The sequence below is a fragment of the Falco naumanni genome, chromosome 5 (genome assembly GCF_017639655.2).
Source record: "Falco naumanni isolate bFalNau1 chromosome 5, bFalNau1.pat, whole genome shotgun sequence".
NCBI classification, from domain to species: domain Eukaryota; kingdom Metazoa; phylum Chordata; class Aves; order Falconiformes; family Falconidae; genus Falco; species Falco naumanni.
The window spans coordinates 29034722-29055111 of NC_054058.1; the positions used below are offsets into that span (position 1 = coordinate 29034722).

Sequence of the window (20390 nt, forward strand, 5' to 3'; positions counted from 1 at the left end):
TACAGAGGGAGCAGCAGTTGGTGTAGATATGGGCAGTGCATACAGAAGAGGTTGCTGAGGCAATGCATAATACCCTGATCGAAGGGTGAATGCGCTGTAGGTGCAGGGTTGTAGGCAGAAAAAAAAAAAAGATGCATTTTGATAAGGGGCAAGGGATGTGCAGAGGCTGGCTGTGGCTAATGGGGAAATGAAGAGACCTGAAAAGGAAGCCAGTCTGGAAAATGACACCAATTATCTCAAAATGAAGTGTTTATATTTCCACTAGTATGCAATGAGTTATTCTTCACAATCATAAAACGATGAAGGTAAGAAAAAGGGAGCTGAGGCCCATATTAATATTCTTAAAATGACAGAAATGATAACTCTTTTCCTTTATCTTGATCTAACTGAAAATAAAAGGCACCTGATTCCTCATCAATCCACAGTGAAACAAAAATCGTAATATTGCCTCACAGTTACATGTCTTCTGCCTGGATTTGCATTTGTAGCAAAGTGATGCTGGAAATTCTCTTAGAGCAGGACTGGAGTAGGCTGTAGAATTTCTAGTGAGTGTTTACATCCACTTCTCCAGACAGCAAGCAAACATAGAAATGATCAAAGAAGAAGGTAGGTAAGCTGCTGGCTGTTGTCTTCTTAAGTTAGCATCCTCTGAGTTCAAAAGATAAAGAAATAAAAAATACATTGGTTTTAGTCATTTTCTCAGTTTCTGTTGCCAGTAAGCTATTGATAGGTTAAATGTAATTAAAAAGGAAAACAGCAGAACTTCAGTGAAGTAACAGATTTGCGCTGTTGTAGCTGAAAGAATGATTTGACATGGTTAACATTTTTAATTGTCAGAGCTACAAACTTTATGATATGCTAAAAGATCGTCACTGCCTGACAAATTTCCAATAATGTATATTCAGCCACCTCCAATTATTCAAGTAGCAGTTGAATCACAAGACTTACTCATGGATATTTGGTATTACCCTCCTTCTGAGATTATGTATTGGACCCAGATCAGTCAAGGATCTTGCCACTGTAGTGGCAATGTTTTAAGCTCTGTTTTTTCTAGGAGTGTTTGCAATGCACTGAGAAGACCTTGTCTGAGCAGCTGGATATCCTTGGTCCATAAGACTATAAGAATGCCACTCTACTTCTAGAATACATTGTTGAGTTTCAAATATTGCAGTGTTTTCTGAATATAGGATACAAATCTTAAAATAAGTGTAGCGGATGGGACTATGTTGATGTGACAGATAGATAGGATAACCAGTGGCAGATACAAGGCTTTTGGATGGCGAAGGGCATCATCAAGGTCCTCTTCTGTGAGTTGGTGTTATACTTTCACCATCCTCACATGAAATTTCAGAGCTTATAGCCATGCCCGAGTCAGTGGCTGCCATCCTTTAGAGTCTCGCAGCCTCTGACCATTACTCCTTGGTCACTAATGCCTTTGAGGTGGACAGGTCTACCACAGGCAAAGAGGTTATGAAGATTTCATCTTCCAAACCTCTTTGCTCCAGTAGTGCTGTGGGTGACATCTGATAAGATCTCCAAGCCTTTGGTCTCCATGACTTCCTAAATTGAGAGAGGGCCTTTGACAAGTTTCATATTCTCCTGGTCCCAGCCTATTGCAGCTACAACCATACACATTGTAAGGCTTTGCACAACCTCTAAAGGAGATTTATGGATTTCACAGCAGATTTTGGTGCAGGGACTCATGATGTGCATTTTCAACAACTCCATCCTTGGGCTTGGTGGGGATATGTCTACCTCTGTTCCAAGAAGGGAAAGGTTCATGCTGTTAAGGTTTTGTGGGAAATGCCATATACCCTCTGTTGTTTGATCATAAGGCCATACCCTGGCAACAAGGGTGCATCTGCAAGGTTTAGTCATGCATTTTCTGCATGTAGACTGGAAGCAGGAAGAGCTTTCAGTCATCTCTCTATCAGACAATGAGCTTTGCACAGCACACACACTTGGCTCCAGCACTCCCAATGATCTCCAGTTATGGGTGTCTTCTGAGCCCTGCACAAACTCCATGGGGATGCAGGTGAGTCTTGAATCTAGATTGACCAATGGGGACTGGTTCCCTTGGGTCTGCACACATGGACCTCTTCTCCCCTCTGGGGGCACTGAGGGACCAAGAAAGCAGTGGTGTACTGGACGTTCTCTGCTCTGTACATGAGGGTACATGGAGCAGAATGAAGTGGGGTAATTAAACAGCAATGCCTTCTTGCAATGCCTGTAATGAGAAGACCAAATAAGAAAAGCTTTTGGAGACATCAATGTGTCATCTTCCCTCTTCTGAGGGAAGGGATGGAGAGTTTCTTCACACCCTAGTGCACCCCATAAGGTGGCTTGCTTCGTCCACTCAGCCCTTAGGGATGTGCAAGCCACCATCCCTTTAGCTTACTCTTATTATGTGGTCTCTAACTTTCTCTGCCCTTGTTGCCCCTCCTCTGGTGGCATGATTGTCTGTGAAGGAAGAAGGCTCTCAGGAAGTCATGACGCTGCCTCCTGTGTCATCAGTGCCGCAGGCATCCCGTGCTGGGAGAGCCAGATGGCACCGCAGCCCAGCAGGAAGGGTGATGGTGTGGAGGAGGGGTTGCCTGCTGACAGATCCACAAGCAGCAGCGGGAAGAAAAAGCATCAGGGGTGGGGAAGCTCAATAAAGGCTGCAAAGGCAGAACTACACTTGGTAAGGAAACAGGAGGTTGGGCTGGTTAAGGCCTGGAGGAAGGGAAAGGAGTCCTTCAGCAAGGTAACCCTCCCTCCTGCCATTTCCCTGGTGCGGGGCAAGAGCTTCTCCCGTGCTGCTGCTCCCGCCTTGCAATGGGCCAAGGGCACCTGTGGGCCCCACTCCTGCCAGGCCCTCACCCGGGGGGGACAGGCAAAGCAGACATAGGCAAGGCCTGAAGGAAAGGCCCAGGATAGCTATAAGAAGAGGTGCAGCTAACAGAAACACACTGTCAGAAGCATTCAAATGACACAACAGGTGACTGTCAGAAGAACTATAGGCGGCAATGCCCAGTGAGGAGGAGGAGCTGAGCAGGGGCTCGCTGTCTGGTCTCAGATAACTGCATTATCATGACATGTCCACATGTGCAGCTCACCCAGGCCCTAGCAACGAGCCAGGCACTTGTACAGGTTAGAGCTGGGCCATGAGGTTTCTGATGCATGCAGTTCCTCTGCAGGAGATTTTTCCTACAGCTTATGGCTCCAGTGCATTTCAAAACACAATAGTCCCCATGGACAGCCTGGCAAAATCCATCCCTTCTCCACAGCTTTGAGACCAGCACTTTAATCCCACCAGAAATCTTACAGCTCCCCTGTCCCTTTCCTTCTACTTCAGAGATGTAGTAAAGGGGTGCACAACTGCTCAAGTCAGAACTGGGGCTGATGGTAGAGGAGATGGCTGGCATCTGCTCTGTAGGGGAGAAAGCTGAAGAAGTGTCCTTGGATGTGCTGTCCAGGAGCCTGCTGTGGGACTTGGGGTCAAGGTGCCAAGATTGATGTCCAAGGGCTCACATTCCTCCAGACTCTCCTACGTGGGGACACTAGATTCATGGAAATGGTGGGCAGATGCTGGCTCAGTTACATGCTCCCTCCCAAAGACTTTCCCAAGCTCCCTGTACTGGGCATAGGGCCAACTGCTGATTATAGTTACCGGCCTGCAAGACTATCTTCATAGTATAATGCACCACTACAGGCTGGGGTCGACCTGTTGGAAAGAAGCTCTGTGGAGAAGGACCTGGGAGTCCTGGTGGACAGCAAGTTGCCCACGAGCCAGCCGTGTGCCCGTGTGGCCAAGGTGGCCAGTGGGACCCTGGGGTGCATCAGGAGGAGCGTGGCCAGCAGGTGAGGGAGGTGATCCTGCCCCTCTGCTCTGCCCTGGTGGGGCCGCACCTGGAGTGCTGTGCCCAGTGCTGGGCTCCCCAGTTCAAGGGAGACAGGGAACTGCTGGGGAGGGTCCAGCAGAGGGCTGCCAAGGTGATTAGGGGACTGGAGCATCTCCCTGGTGGGGAAAGGCTGAGAGAGCTGGGCCTGTGGAGCCTGGAGAGGAGAAGGCTGAGGGGATCCTATCAGTGTCTACTAATATCTTAAGGGTGAGTGCCAGGAGGATGGGGCCAGGCTCTTTTCAGTGGTGCCCAGTGACAGGGCAAGGGGCAATGGGCACAAACTCTGACAGGAATTTCCATCTAAATATGAGGAAAAACTTCTTTACCTTGAGGGTAACACACCACCAGAACAGGCTCCCCAGAGAGGCTGTGGGGTCTCCTTCTCTGGAGACATTCAAAACCTGCCTGGATGTGACTGTGCAACCTGCTGTGGGTGAGCCTGCCTCAGCAGGGGGTTGGACCAGATGATCTGCAGAGGTCCCTTCCAACCCTGACCATGCTGTGCTTCTGTGATTCATCTTTGACTTTTTAAGGCAGCCTTGTTCACCACTTCTTTTGTAGGTGACAGTTGGTGGGAGTTTCTTGGCCTTCTGAGATTCCACTGAGTTAGCTTACCCCTTGAAAAACTCTTCTTTCTCTCATGTCACAGGTTCATGGGAAACACAGGGCTCAGGCTGCAGTTGTCTGAATTTTTGGCAGGTGGAAGAGGGAGCTTCCAGTGCGGTAGAGGAGAGCAGAATTGTGGGGAAGATAACACAAAAAGAAGAATAATGAAAGACATGTTCAGCAAGGGGATTCAACAACAGAAGGCAGGAAAGATGAGAAGGGAAAGGTTTCAGATCTGAAGTCTAGATGAATGAGGATAAGGTACCAGATAGGCAGACACCACTAAAGTGGTTGAGGACTGGCAGCTGACAGTGAATAGGAAGATGTATGCAGTACTTGATTCTGAAATCTCCTTCTGGCTTTGAAGCCACTCTCCTGGATCTGAGAATCTTCTGGGAAAGCATGTACCTTAGCAACATGCTGGAGGTCCTTGTAGTGGAAAGTCCACACAAGGATGAGGGACCCATGACTCCACTGAGCACTGGAGTGCTGTGGAGTAGAGCTCCTGGTTTGGTGTCATCCAACAGGAATCTATTTTGTGCACACCAGCACCAGTTTGAGAAACTAGCCAACATATGAAAAGTAGGGTCAGTCTGGGCATTTGCTTCAAAGCTACCCTATTGCTATGAACCGAATTACTAAGGTAGACAGAATAACTGTGATTTAAAAGTACACAATATGTCTGTTCATGGCCATGATCAAGAATTTATATTAGATGCTGTATTAGTAGTAGTAGTAGTATTTCCTTAAGGGTTCTATTTAAAGGTATACGTTTAAAAAGAAGTAATATGATTACTGGTTATTGTTTCTGGCTTTCTGCAACATGGAGAAAACTAAAAAGAACATTTTCTGAACAGGACAGCTCTGTGATGACACAAGGAACTGCACTCATACTTTGCTCTTCTGCCATGTTGAAAATATTTCAAACCCAAATAAGTTTCTGTAGTAGCTGATAGATATATTGTTTTTGCAAGTATAAATCTTTGAACAATGTCACTTGCATTTTTTTTTTTTTAAAGACCAAATAAATTGAAAGATCTGCAGCCCTAAGGAAGGGAGGAAATAGTAACCGTCTGTGAAACTTTATTTTCACAGTAGTGAATTATTCGCATCTCTATTGCCTAAAGGTTAACTTCTATTGATTTCCTAAACCCTAAAGAATACAGTGTCAGCCTTCAACTTTGCAGATGTCTGAAACTCTGCAGAACTGACATGGATAAGTTCTATCATCTTTAAAATAAGATTTTTTTCTAGCTTTCATATAATAATTTTCTTTCATGTTCTAGTTTTGCTAAGTTTAGCTTGTGGTTGAGTATCTCAAACCACTGCCATATGAGTGGTCAGGGCTAGAACCAAACTTCTCCAACCTTGCTTTGCATCTGCCCCACGTGCACCAGCTGTGGTCTGGAAGCTGTGTAACTGTTTTAGATGAAGGTCAGGGGTTATCAGCTGTGGTAGAGAGCCACTCTTGGTGTCTCTCTACCTCCCAGACTGGGCTGAACCCTAGCATCCCTGAGCACACACTGTTGGGTTTGTTTCCATCGGGCCCCTATGCATGTAGCTGCGCCTTTTGTTAAGCAAACTCTGTCTTCATCAAGGTTTCAGACATCTTCTATAGCAGAATATCTCCTTTTACCTATCAGACATGCTACTATTAGTCACGTGGTAGAAATAAGCAGGGCAAACTTGGTTTAGTTCAATCTGTGATGTACTATTCGGGAAACCCCAGAACACAGCAATGTCATCCTTTGTTGATAATATTCAGGAAGTCAGTCTTTACATTCAGAATTTGGATTGCCTATTGATTATTGTACCTATTTGCTGGCTTACCCATAGAAACTAGAGATGAGAAAGATGAATTAACATCTTTTGCTCCCTCAGTGCTGAACCGTTTTATTTGATTCTTACCCTAGCCTAGTTTATCAAAATGATAAACCTAGCTCATCAAAATGTGCATTTCATAAAAAATAGTGCAAGTCTGGAGGGTTCACTGTTAAATATTCTTTGTTGCAATATTTCACATTTTTAAGGGTGAATTTATAGCTGGTCACACTTTTTTTCCCAATGAAGATAGGTTATAAAGTCATATCTGGCAAAAGGGGTTTTTCTATAGCTTCTTCCTTTTGTGGTATGACAGTTCTCTGCACCTTGGTTCTGAGAACTCGGAGCTGAAAAAGACTAACCAGTAAACATAACCGTAGCAGAGATCTGGGCTGCAAAGCAATGCCCTCATAACAAGAAACTGATAGAAGACAAAATTTTATTAGGAAGCTCCCTGTTACAGCAAGATGAGATGTGTTTTGGGGAACCTTTGAAGCTTAGCTATGTCTGTCCTACAGTCTGTCACCAATGTGGCTGTGCTGTGAAGAAGTACAATCCCTGGTTGATAGAGCTGTGCTGGTAAAAACCTTTAGTGTGATTCCACTGCATCAGCAAAACTGCAAGAAGGTTGTATATAGATATTTACATGTTTGTGTCACTCCACCACTTTATTGAACTGAAGTCTTTGTCCTCCAGTGTCTCTCAGTAGTCCTTTAAGCAGAAACATGGGTGCCAAGAACAATTATTGTAGCTAAGAAAGTGCTAGAGGTGCAGGGCTATTGAACCGCAGCGAGTGAGGCAGAGCTGCAGAAAAGCTCCTTATTGTTACAGTTTGACGTCTCTCTTCCTCCACATAAGTCTATGCCTTTCTCTGCTCATGCTTCGGTGAGTGTCTCTCCCACAGGCTTAAATTCTGCATCTCAGCAGCCAGGAGGTACAGGTAGTAAATCCTGAATGCAGACAAGGGGTGCTTAAGATCAGGAATCAGCCCTCAGGATGAACTGAGAAGCTGAAGACAGAGATGATGGCTGAAGTCTGCCAAGAGCCAGAAGAGCACAGCAGCATGCCAGATCCTTGCTGGATCAGAGTGTATCAGCCTGGTCAGCATCCAGTAAGGGGGCCCAACTGGGTCTGCAGTGCTGGTTTTGTGGTACAATATCACTGCTAAAGCGATTTTACTACAGAACTCCTCTCAAAACTAGAACAATTTAGTTTTACTACAGAACTCATCTCGAAATTAGACCTGCCAAGCTAATGCAGGGCAGAGCCTTGAAGACAAATAACCATGTGTTTATATAGTGCATTTCTTTTTACCAGCAAACATTAAAAAAAAGCACACTGACTCCACATTACGATGTCAGAGATACATGAAGAATATCTGTCACTATGACAGGATCATAAATCATTGCGCTGGAATCCTGACATGCCTTTTTTTTGCTGGCAAAGTTGTTCTTTAAAATGGGATATAATTAAGTTGCTTAGAGCCACATATTATCTATTTTAAACCTGTTATTTTTCTTATGTGGAAAATGTCAGATGAAATGTATCAGTTTCATTTAATTTTGTTTTTAAAGCAAGCTAGTTAAAAATAAAGACCACTAATATACCACAGCAATTCAGGATGCTGCTAAGAATTGTCCCATATGAAGAAATTATAAGGAAAATGAACCTGTGAGCAATTGAAACAGTGCTGCACATGCACCAGCACACCATCCTGATGTGGAAGACAGATAAGTAGTAAGAGACCAGTATGGCTGCATCCAGAGTTCTCCAGTGACCTGAATATCAAAAAGGAAATCCTACAAAGTGTGAAAGTGAGGGCATGTAAGTGAGTGAGTAATAAAGCAGTAGCACAAACATCTAGGGATAAAACTAGGAAGACTAAGTCACAAAATGAGTTGCAAGTTTTCTGGAGCATAAAAGGGAAGAAAAAGACTTCTATAAACACCAAGAATTTAGGGGAAGAGAAGGGCAGAGGCACAAATAACAGATACTGAGTGAAATGTTTTATTGTTTACTTTGCTGCATTCTTCACATGCACATAAACGTTAATGATGGATACTTAACAACGCTATTTTTTTAACAAGGGGAAAGGACATATGCCAGAATAGGGAAAAAAACAAGTGAAAGAATATTTGAATAAATTAGATGTCCACAAGTCTCTAGAGCTTGCTGAAAATCACTTAATACGTACTGAGCTCTCAACTTTGAGAGTTCCTGGAAGAGTGGATAAGTCACCAGGGCCTGCAGTAACCATGTAGCCTAAGATGGAAATACAGTCAGGATCACATGTCTGATCTTTGGTAATGATCAGAGATTTGACATTACAATATACATCTTGCAAATTATTTCGAACAAAACACCCATTCAGTTTAAAGACTTGCTCTTCCTTAATTCTTGCCATCGTGGCACATGGTTTAAAAGGAAAAGGAAAGAAAAAGAAAGGAAAGGAAAGGGAAAGGGAAAGAGAAATTTAATAAGCTTTCTTAAATGTGGCATTCACAGCAGGCTCACATTCTGGCACTGTTAAGAAGTTCTTGGCTGCAGCCCTGGTTTGCAGGGTTATAACCATTTCTGCTTTTAAAAATGGGAAATCAAGAATCTAGGGAAATAGAGAATACTCTGCCTAACTTCAATACCAAGAAAGATAATGGGACAGATTATTGAGAAGTAAATGCATACATGCCATGGGAATAGTAAGGTGATAAGAAACAGCCAAAGTGAATTTGTCAAATTAATCTAGTTTCCTTCTTGAAGAAGGCAACTGGCCCAATAGATAAGGAAAAGCAGTAAAATGACTGTATATTGACCCAAGATGTATCTCAACTTAAGGTTTTTCACACTGTCCTGTATGCTCATAAATGAACTGGGAAAATTTGTCCCATGTGAAATCATTCCTAATTCAATCCACTGTTAATGTAAACCTAACACATGATTGTTGGTAGCTGCACTAGGAGGACATTGAAAAGGAATCTTGCACAGCTCCCAATGGATAGGCTTCTGTACAACATTTCAGACTTATAGATGACAGAATTAGAAATAATTATATGCTCATGAACTTGGTAGATGACACCATGTAAAAATTTGCAAAATGTGCTCAGGGACAGAAGTAGATTTCAAAAGTATCTGGATGGGTTCTGAAATCCAACATTAAAAATTTGAACAATTGCAGAGTACGTTTGGGAGGATGAAATCAAAAGCACAACCATAGAATGTCACTGCAGAGAAATATCTAATGATTAATGAGGGCCATGAATGAGTCAACAGTGTGATGCTGTTGAGGAACAGACATAAATGTAATTCTAGATTCTCTTGAATTGTCTGCTCAAAACAGTAGATGTAAGACGAGAGATAAGTAGTGTGCTCTTCTTGGCACTGGTGAGGTCTCAGCTAAAATTTTACTCTTATTTTACTTTGAAGCACCATAATTTAAGAAAGATATAGATAAGATGGAAACAAACCAGATAAGATCAAGATCAAGAAGGTAAGAAGTCTGGAAATTTGGATCCATAAAGCAAGGCTGTTTTTTTTTTAAATCTAGACAATATAAAGCTATATGTGGTTCAACAGCCTTCAAGTATTTAGAAGTTTATTATAAAGAGGGTAGTGATACGTTTTTTTCATGCTCATTAAAGATTTGGGCACAATGTGAAGGAATTTTTTTAGCTGTACTGTAAGAGGTATTATAGTAACATGTTGTAACTAGTAGAAAACATTATCACTGGAATATATTACCCAAAAAGTTTGTATAATCCCTGACATTAATGTTTTTAGATACAGATCACAGGAACTGCCATCTACAATTATGAAGACAATTGTGGCCTCTCTTCAAAGTTAGGAGATGGACCAGATGAATACTTTTGTAGTAGGTGGCTGAGATCCCTGGAACCATGACAGAGTGTACAAGTTATTACAAGGTAATCCGTAACAGGCTTTTGCTAAGGAAACATTTGAAAATTTCATGTGTAGCCCTGGACATATTCATTATGGAAGATTACACAGGTTGTTCTCTGGACTTCTTGAAAAAAAACCAACTTGTTTTCCTTTGGTTTTGTGTTGTGGGTCTTTTTTTGTTTTGTTTTGTTTTTTTTGTTTGGTTTTTATTCTACCTCACAAAGGTTAAGTACAGCTTTGATTAAAAATATTGAGGAATAACAGACTATATAACCCCTTGAGAGCCCATCCAAGTCTACATTTCCATGATTCATGTGCAAACTACAGTATTTTTTCCGAGTTATCAAAGAGCTTTGCAAGCACAGGTTAACTATTAAACGAGTTATTCTCCCGGGGCAGTAATGACCTAATCGTTTATGATAGTACTCAAATGAGGAATTAAACAAACATATCCAAAATAAACACAGATCAAATAATCTTTGCCAATGGAAAAGGACAGAATCTTGTTTTTGTGCCAGTGGGTCTGCAAAACAACAGCACAGATACAGACCTCGGTAAAACTAACATGTCAACCTGTGAGAAATCCTGAATTTTATCAATTGTTTTTATTCAAAATTTTAGAACTTTTTCCAATTTTGAAAACTAGAAAAATGGGAATGGGAGATGGGAATGAGAAAAAATGTAAGTGTTCTGAAAAGACTGGAAATTTCTGAGGGCTTGAATTATAATTTAACATTTCAACATTCAAAAACCAAAATGTTGCAGTCATGGTGTACCACACATATATCTTAGGTAGGGGAACACAGTGAACATAGGAGCCGCAGTCCTCCAGGGGACCTACTAAATGCAAACCAGAATTACAGTGCAAATAAAGCAGCATTCTGCAATATGATTTTTTTTTGTGTTAGCTCAAACCAAATCTTTTTAAAATCATAGTCCCAAAGGAAAACTGAGAAAAACTAAGGTTTTCAGAAAATGTGCTCTTTGCTTGAAATTCAAAGCTGTGTAAAACTTCTGACAAACTCTAGTCACTACTTAGTATATAAAAAAAAATCTCAAGAATGTTTTCTAGAGAACTCTGTGGTCATCACAGTGCACTGTGGTGTTGACCCAAATATGACTGTAAACACTCGAAGTACCTGAAGTCACCATCATTATTTTAGGCTAGTAAAAAGATGGTCATAAACCTCAAAGATAAGATCAGGGTCTGGACAAAATATGACTTTCCAGAAATTAAAAAATGTTTAGATTTGGTGTTTATTGATTAGGCCACGCTTCAGTGACTGTCTGCTGGTTCTTTTGTTCTTTTAAAAATATACATGACTTTTGGACACCAGAATAATGATTTCATACTGCGTGAGAACATTCTCTTTTGTAAACAAATACTGGAGCTTGTGAATTTTGCTGTGCAAATGGATAAATACTAACCTAATGGATTTGGCTAGCTTCAGGTCTACCATTAGACACCCTACCCTTGCTGTAGAATAGTAAAACACTGCCTAGGTTCAAAGAACCTGGGACAAACCTGTCAGGTGTCAAGGACAGCCTTAATCCCAAAGTGCAGAGGGACAATTAAACCAAACTACCAAACCTCAGCCCACCTGAGCTTGCTTAGGGCAGCCCTGCTGAGGCAGGTTCATTGCTAGCACCGATAAACTGAAGGTGGATGGTTTGGTCTGTGGGCTAGGATGTTGCATATAGCCCCATGGCACATGCCAACAGCCTAAAGTGTCTTAAGCAGCTTAAACAGCTTTAAGCAGCTTTGAAGACTTAGACACTTTAAGCTTATAAAGCAGTTTAAGCTGCTTAAACTGCTTTAGGACTTTAACAAGGTCCCCACAATGCTGCTCCTCACCAGGCGAGGGAAACGAAGCTGGCTGCATGCTGCGGCTTCCTTGCCATGGCCTGGAAGGAAGGAGCCAGGGGCTGGCCACAGCCAGGAGCCTGCGCAGATGCAAATAGCTGGTATTTACATATTTTGGCAATGATGTATAAAATAATGAAAAGTATACTCTCTCCCCTTGGTAGGCTCATTGTTTCTTCCTCTTCTCTAGCTACTTCCCTTTCCCCAGCATCTCCTTCCTGTTTTTCTATTTTTGCTCATTTTGCTCAGGCTCTTTCAGTATCTATTTCCTCTCTAATTAATTCTTGCTAAAGAGATCAGTGGAGTGCTCTTACTGCAGTGATACGCTTTTATGAAGAAAACATGTCTTGATTCAGCCTATTCAGTCCACAGAACTGTGCTGGAGGCAACCATTCATTTGTATCACTACTGTTTAAGCTAAATCTAGAATCTCTTTTCTCAAGAGCAGGGCATGAGTTGACAGAAGCATTGTGGAAAAGCACAGCTGCATAATCCTAGAAAGTACCAGTGGCAGCCATTAGATTGTCACCTACAAAAGCGCGTAACCAGACGGGCTGGCATTGTTCAGATGAAGGAATACAATGCACTGAAGCTACATCGTGTTCCCTGGTGTGTTGGAGGTTTCAGAAGGGATGTAGGGGGAGGAAGTCTGGGGACAGCTGTCCAGAAATATGGGTAAATATGTCTTCCTACATTGGTAATCTCTCAGAGCTGAAAGGACTTTGTTTTCAGTTTTCACTCTGCTTTTCTGAATTTGAGGTGGGCTGCACAAACCACAAATCGTTCTGTTCTTACCAAAGGATGTAACACCCCCTCCCCCTTACATACAGACAGTGGTGTGCAACTGAGCGGCTGCTCAATTTAGTGGCAATCATCACCATTTAGTGACAATTCACTCTGCCATGTTAATAACTAGGGCTGTGGTCATGATGTACTAGAGCACTTGAACTGGATGTGATGTCCTGGCTGCTGAGGACCCACTCAGGCCTACATCATTGTGTTTTTCTCATGTTTGAATTCCCTTTCCAGTTCCTTTAGTAGGAACGTACTGCTCTTCTCTCTCATATCCTTCACTCATTTCCTGGGGTCATAGCCTAAATTTCTCAGGCGTTCTCTCTCCAGAGCCCTCAGCTTAACTGGCCCCATATTTTTCACATGCTTATGTAGTCCCGTTGCATGTAACTTTGTATACATCACACACTAATCACAATTTAGCTGCGAAATGTAACTGTGAATCTCATACTCAAACAGTGTATTCTAAAGACTTGAGGGTGTAAGCAGGAAGAGGGATCACGGTCAGACTTACTCACGGCTCTATTTTTTGCTGTTTATCTACGTTATGCATTCCTAGATAATGTTGTATATTACCATAGTGTGTATTGCATGCACAGCATGTCCAATGTGGTGTATTTATACAAGCATCACTTAACACTTTCGTTCAGGCTTGATTTATACCAAATGCTATTTTTTTCCAGTAGCCTGAAAGAATGTTTGTCTCCATTTTATTGAAGAAAATGATTTCTAGCATGATCTTTTATTTTTGAGTGATCAATACATTCTAATCCCTTTTTCCATTTATCTAGCTATCAATTATTACTTCCTTCAAAATGTGTTCTAAAACTCTACATATGATACCAATAGGATTCATTAGCTTGTAAGTGATTGAATGACTTCTGTTTCTTAAATACTGATTTGATATACTCTCGTCAGGTGACACCACTTGTAGTCAACAGGTTTATTCGTAGTGGAGTATCGGAGCCATTGGAGCATGGTTTCTTTGGGTTCATGCCTTGTGTCTTCAACATCCTCCTGGTAGCCCCAGCTCCTTCTCAAACTCCAGCCAGTTCAGAAGGAGAAAAGGCAGGTTGCCTGGGCTGCTCATGGACTTTGTGCTCAGTAGAACAGTGTTAGCTGATGTGTTCAGGCAGCTCTCAGGCTGGAGAAGGTGGCGAGCTGCACCTGCTATTCCATCAGCTTCAACAGTGATTCGGGTCTCACTCTCCTCTAGGCAGTTGCTCATTTGCATCAATGATTAATGATGGGAATTAATGAGGTTAACTAATGTTAATGACAAGGATGGAAAAATAATCCTTTTGAATTCTGAAAAGCTATATGTAGTCACTTATTCGTAACATATTTTCTTCCAAATATTTTTCTCTACATCTGAGAATATAAAGGTCCTGTTTGTGTTACGAGAGTTTGGGTAGCTTCAGATCTGAAGGATTTTTTTTTAAATTTGTAAACCAGAAAACATGTAACACCAGGTATCAGGCCATGTATACAGGCTGCAGTTTGGCAGACATTTATGCATATGCTCAATTTTCAATTGGAACTCACCTTTGGCTTCCAGGAAAATTTGGTGTATGCTAAAATTAACTCTGCTGATTCAAGGCAACAGCAGCACTGCATGTTTGCATGTCTTGATAAATAACTGTGTGTGTGCCAAAAAAATTTTGTTGACCACGTTTAACTTAGTGAGGCCACACATCTGCACTGATGCGCCAATGGAAAAAGAAATTTTTCAGAGCTGCTGTTGGACCAAATCACCAAGTGCTGGCAAGCTGTGGGGGCCCTGTTGTTGGGCAGATCACCAGGTGTTGGTCCATCATGGAGGGCTACTGCTCCTATTACTGGCTGCTCACAAAGCAAAAATGTAAGGGACAGCAGACTCACCCTGCCTTCCTTCCCCAGACCCAAGACAGCTGTCCTTAATGAGTCTGTAGGATTACAGCTGACCTTGCCACAGGACAGCAAGGGGCTTTATAAGCCAAATTGCCACTTCTTCTCCCCCCTCTATCTTCTTCAGCATCTTCTCCCAAACCTTGGCATTCCCACCACTGTTTAATTCTTTTTTTCAATGATGTTGTTTATCTGAAATAAACCGATAGTTTATTTCAACTTGAAAAAAACCCAGCTTTTCTTTAAGTTTGTTCCTTTTTTTATTATTTTTTATTTTTTCAGTTTCAGTGGCTAGCTTCTTTGGCTAATGGATGGTACTGTGCATTGTCATGCCTGTGAATACCATTTCCCTAGATTGCAACACCAGCCCAATTCTTTGGCTCTGCTGGAAGCCATCCTAACAGGTGGGTTAAGGTTAAGATTTTAGGAAGAAAGTCAGCATTTCCACTCTACCAATATTAATTTCACACATTCCCTCTTGCATTCTTGGTTCTGTAATTGGGCTGTGCTTCCATCTCCACCCATATCCTGTCTTGACACACATCCGTCTGCAGATGATGAGGGAATGATGGGTAAGCCAGCCAGCCTGCATGCTGAGTCACCCCAGGAAGGTAGTCCGTCATCCGGCAATTAGGACGGAGAAGAAGGAAGTGTGCCAGCAAAACAGGTGATCTAAGCAATGCATTTCACCACACATGCCAAAATGGATATTACACAATGCTGTGCTATGACAATAGAAATGTGGAGAAGAGCATAAGCATGCATTTCCAAAATGGCCTTCAGAGTAGGAATTAAAGAAAAACCGAAACTCAGCCTATTTCTTTTCAAGGACCACTTTAATACCAAAGATGAATATAGCAATCAGAAATGGACAGAGCAGTGGTATAGTATAACCGTCCCAGTGTTTTTGCTCACTTTTATTTGGCTGTCTTTTCCTGTTCATGGAGGCTTGAAAGCAGGCTCACAGATAAATTTATGAGTATGTGGCAATTATGCTATTTGTTGGATCATACATGCAATAAATGGCTGGGAGTAATGTGCTATTAGCCTAAGCACTAATGTCCTCACTGCCTCTGATGCAGGTACCCGCTGGGTTCTGCTGGTCAGGCAGATGGTAATCACATGTAGAAGCGCCAGTCTCCATCACTCCTTACGATAGGCGGATGCTCAGTTTTGCTGACTTGCTATCTCCTATTTTGATTTTTTTTCTCAGGATTTTAGGGCTTTTTCCATTAATATTTTTTTTCTTTCAGTCCTTGAGTGACTGCTACCAACTCAACAATTTCACTTCTGTCCTTGTTTCTGCTTTTTTATATATATATCTTGCTTGGTTTAAGTTTATGTGCTGTCACTCATAGCCTAGCAACGTTTTTTCAGTAAGGCAGAGCTGGGGTCACGCAGCCAGCCTAGGCCTTGTGTACAAATAGTAAGAGTGTGTGAAAGATCGACCAAAATGGTGGGAGGGAGACTGATCTGTGCTTTCTATCTGACGTATTTCTAAGCACCTTGCTGGCTTAAAAATGTGGACCTTGCCAGATGGCAAAAGGATTCTGAGAAATAGATACTGATACGAGCACCAGCTGGGGTCAGATGTGCTATGTAACTGATGGTATTGGTGATGGTGTTTGTAATTCCAAGCAGAAAAGTCTGGGAAGGATGGACTTCAAAGGGAAAATGACTTAGAAATCAGTGACATGAGGCTGAAAAAGAAACAGTGCTGCATGATATTCTGACTTTGACCATGCACAGATTTATAAGAAAAAAAATGTTCACTGTGAGGATAATTAATCACTGCCACAGGTTGCTCAGAGAGGTTTGGCAGTCTCCATCCTTGGAGGTTGTCCAGACACGACAGGATAAAACCCTGAGCAGCCTGGTCTGAGCTCAGCGTTGACCCTGCATTGAGTGTAGTGGATGGACTAGAGACCTCCTGAGACTTCTTCCAGCTTGGATCATTCAGTGATCCTGTGAATCGAGTTACTGTTGAAGCCAAGGGTAGGCGAGGTGAGAAAATGGTGTTACAAAGGGAGAATTCTCAGCACGATGTTTCCCAGTATGACTGAGTCTGTAAAACTTCGCTGCTGCCATCATGTAAGGTGATCCCATCTCTCTCCAGGTCCTGTCCTGGTGTTCCTAGTCTCTCTCTTGAGCTAGTGCTGGCCCTCGTCCAACATCTCTGTGAGCTGTTTCAGCTCACCAACCTGGCAGCAGCTGATTAGTTTTTTTTAAACTGGTTGGCTTTCTGCTGATTTAGTTAGCTGAACTATTTCACTAGGAGACAGATGAGCACCACAGCATGAGGAGGAGGTGGGAACATGTGGTTAAGATTGGAAGGAGTTAAGGCTGGGCAGGGCCCTTTCGGTGGGAGTGAGCCATTAAATTTGCCTTGCTGCTTCATGAAACAATGCGAAATGTCTGCAGCAGCTTCAATACAGGCATAACAACAAAATGCGTAAGCCCAGAAAGGACACATCATAAAGAAAATAAAAACTCAGAAATAAAAATTCTTTAATGCTAAGACTGATGAAATGTGGAATTATAAAAAGGAACATGATAGCAGACAAATCAGTGAAAAATAATGTTCAAGGAAAGATCAACAGAGACATATTAAAGGCAGAACACTTGAAACTGAAGCTCCTGCCATGGTAGGAAACCACAGATCTTGTTTACCAAGTTACAAAAATCCTGTGTGGGTAGTTTAAACAGGAAATGGGCTGATCAGAAGCAAAGATAAGGAAACATACAACAGAGACAAAATAGATGGGCAAAGCATTGTAAAGAAGTCAGCAGCAAAACTCAGCCCTACCTTGACATGATATTCTGTGAACATGAGATGATGTGACTTCAAACAACAGAAGATTGCCACTAGCTCAGCAGTGATATCAGAAAAGCAAGTTGTAGTCTAGTAGGTAGCAGCGACAACGCAATGAAAGATAGTTTGTTCATAGCAGAAATGCTGAAATCCCACGATGTCACTGCAAAAGTGATTTAAAGTCATTTAGTGATTTAAAAAGTTGTTGAATAAAACCTGGGGGAACCCTCCCCCAACTTTCAATGACGTGAAGTTAACTAACTAACTAACTAACATGAAGTTGTTAAAATGTTTGAATATGACACTGGGAAAGTGTCTCTCTGCCCTGTGCTATAGGGGAGGTCATTTGCAGTGGAATGCCACACAAGATGACATGGATGATGGATGCAAAATTGGAGAGCAGCCTCTGGACTCAGGCCCAGAAAACTGGATATTCACACAAAAAAGCATCCTGAAATAACATGCTATGACAGGCTTTGCTCATCACTAGTTTCATTGATTTTTTTTTTTTGTTAAGGTTACTTGACAACAGCTTCTGGAACACCTTGTGGAACTACAGCACTCAGCTTGTCCTCCATCGTCATGGCCTTGCAGAGGGATGGATGGCTGCATTTGCGAGTGCATCTAAGTAATAGACCAGTTCACTTTGAACACTGGTGTAAAACAAGGGCACGCTTGCTTTCTGTTTCTGTTTTGCATTATCATACATAGCTGCTATGCAGGCAGCACAAGTAGCAGCCTACCATGGGGTGGATTACACATACCTTGGAAGCATAAACTGTGCTAGTAGCATTGTGTTACTGAGCCATAGACCTGAAAAAAGCTGTGAAGATACATAACCTAGCAAAAAAAAAGCAAGAAGCCAAACAGGACTCAAAATCAGCCATCAAAGCAAACATCCCTGAAATCTTAATACCAAGCATCAAAGTCATGTTAGAAAACACAAATCCTGGGAAAGTAGAACAGCTTGCCTGTCCTGTCCATATCCCACTTCTGAGTAATTAGGAAGGAACTGACAGCAAGGATTGGGAAAGAATTCCACCATTTGTACTCATTTCAGCATATGGAAATGCAAGACATTCAGTCCCAGAATGAAACCTAGATTTTAAAAATTATTATTTACATGTAATTACAATGCTAAAATAGTCCCTGGAAAGCAGAGACATCAAAGATGCTAGAAAACTAGATGCATTGGAAAAAAGTGCCTATGAAAAGTCTGAACATTGGGCTCTATCCTCAGCATAGAGCGGAACAGCCCACCAGCTCACCTTTCACCAGCCAGCAGGGAGCACAGGATGTATTTAGTGTGTGTTCTCGGAATGGCAGCCCCCAAGAATCCCCCACGGAACAATCCTGTGTAGACCGGTGTGTGTGCAGCAGGGGATGTTCATTAGAGATCTTAAGAAGAGCTACCTCACGGGGCTGACAGTGATCAATCTCAACCGTGTCCACCAGAAACACCAACAAAGGACAGAAAGGAATGGAAAACACTCATTTCCACTGCATGTCCCAGTCTTGCTATTGGAAGAACACAGTAAGAATAACGTAAGTGCTACTGGACAATCAGATACATTCCCCATAACTGCTTTGTTTTCTCTGTGAAGAAAAAGCCTGCCTTAGCTAGCTTGTTTTGTTAGCTGCCACTGGAGATAATAGTTGTGAACCTTACTGAAGGGGAGGAAAATAAAGCTTTTGCTCTAGAGATGAAGAGAGCAGCTGATGTCCAGACTAAAGCACTCTGCCAAACACTTCAAGGAGCCAGCGGCCTGTTGCCAAGGCCGTGTGATTGCTGCAGTCATGATAGACTGGGGAGAAAGTCCATGCCAAGAAGAGTTGGCAGGTGTAGGACTCAGGTAGTCATGCCACGGTAGAAATTACATGATCCCTGATTACAGGGATTTTGCCTTTCATGTATCTTCAAAGATATCTGGAGCCTACTGGTGTCGTAAGCAATGATGGTTTATTTCTTATTACCTAGACTGAATTACAGATCTTTAATCAAACCGTGTTGCATTAGAGACAGTTCTGCTGTTTCACCATAAATATTTGGGTGTGCAATCTGGTGTTGATCTGCAAGGTGACCAATATCTATAACATAAGTAGTTATTTTTTGAGTGATCTACCAAGTTGTTTCAGCTTCAGCTTGTTAAGTTTGAGCTTAGATCTGAGCATGTTTTTGAGGTGATGCTGTTGGTGTAAGAGGGTACACAGACTCCTGTTACATTGAATAAATTCAGGATATATCATCTCTGCCTCAATTCCCAGCCATTTTCTCAGCCAAGTTTTAACACAAAACACTATTTCTGTGCTTTTTTTTTTTTTTTTTTTTTTTTTTAAAGTAAAACTCTGCAGTCTGTTTTCAGCTTTCTTCTACTTTTCTCATAAAATCAGACCCACACATAGCCCAGATTTCTCAATGGTATCTGGTGAAGTTTTTCCACCTTCTTGTGCTATATATATTCCTATGTCCTGACCAGCAGCATGTGTCTGTGTTTTGAGTACAGACTGCTGTTATTTTAGATATCTGCCTCCATGAAGGAGCATCAGTGTTTCTTACATGTGTTCATAATGAGAGTTTATTCACTGTTTTCACAGACGTTTAACCTAATTTCCAAAATGAGGTTGTTCTTGTTCTCCAAGCTCCACAACTATATATATATTTTTTTTTTAATTTGGGAGCCTGCCCACCAAAGCCCATATGTATTTATATGTATATAGCAGTTGAAGTGAAGAGACTTATTCAGGAGAGGTTCTTAAATGTGTGCCTTCTTTTTAAGCACCTAGTGAAGATGAGTTTGGTGTGTGTTTACACATTTTTCTGAATGGGGGT

General features: G+C 42.0%; 1 long non-coding RNA gene across 1 annotated transcript in view; it reads left to right on the plus strand.

Annotated features, from left to right (window-relative positions):
• Positions 1-20390, plus strand: part of LOC121089258 — a 114536-nt gene that overhangs the window by 78850 nt on the left and 15296 nt on the right. The window contains exons 3-7 of the long non-coding RNA XR_005828174.1: positions 10086-10228; positions 12513-12744; positions 15031-15152; positions 15303-15415; positions 18078-19105. This is a non-coding gene — a long non-coding RNA (uncharacterized LOC121089258). The remainder of the gene's footprint in view (positions 1-10085; positions 10229-12512; positions 12745-15030; positions 15153-15302; positions 15416-18077; positions 19106-20390) is intronic.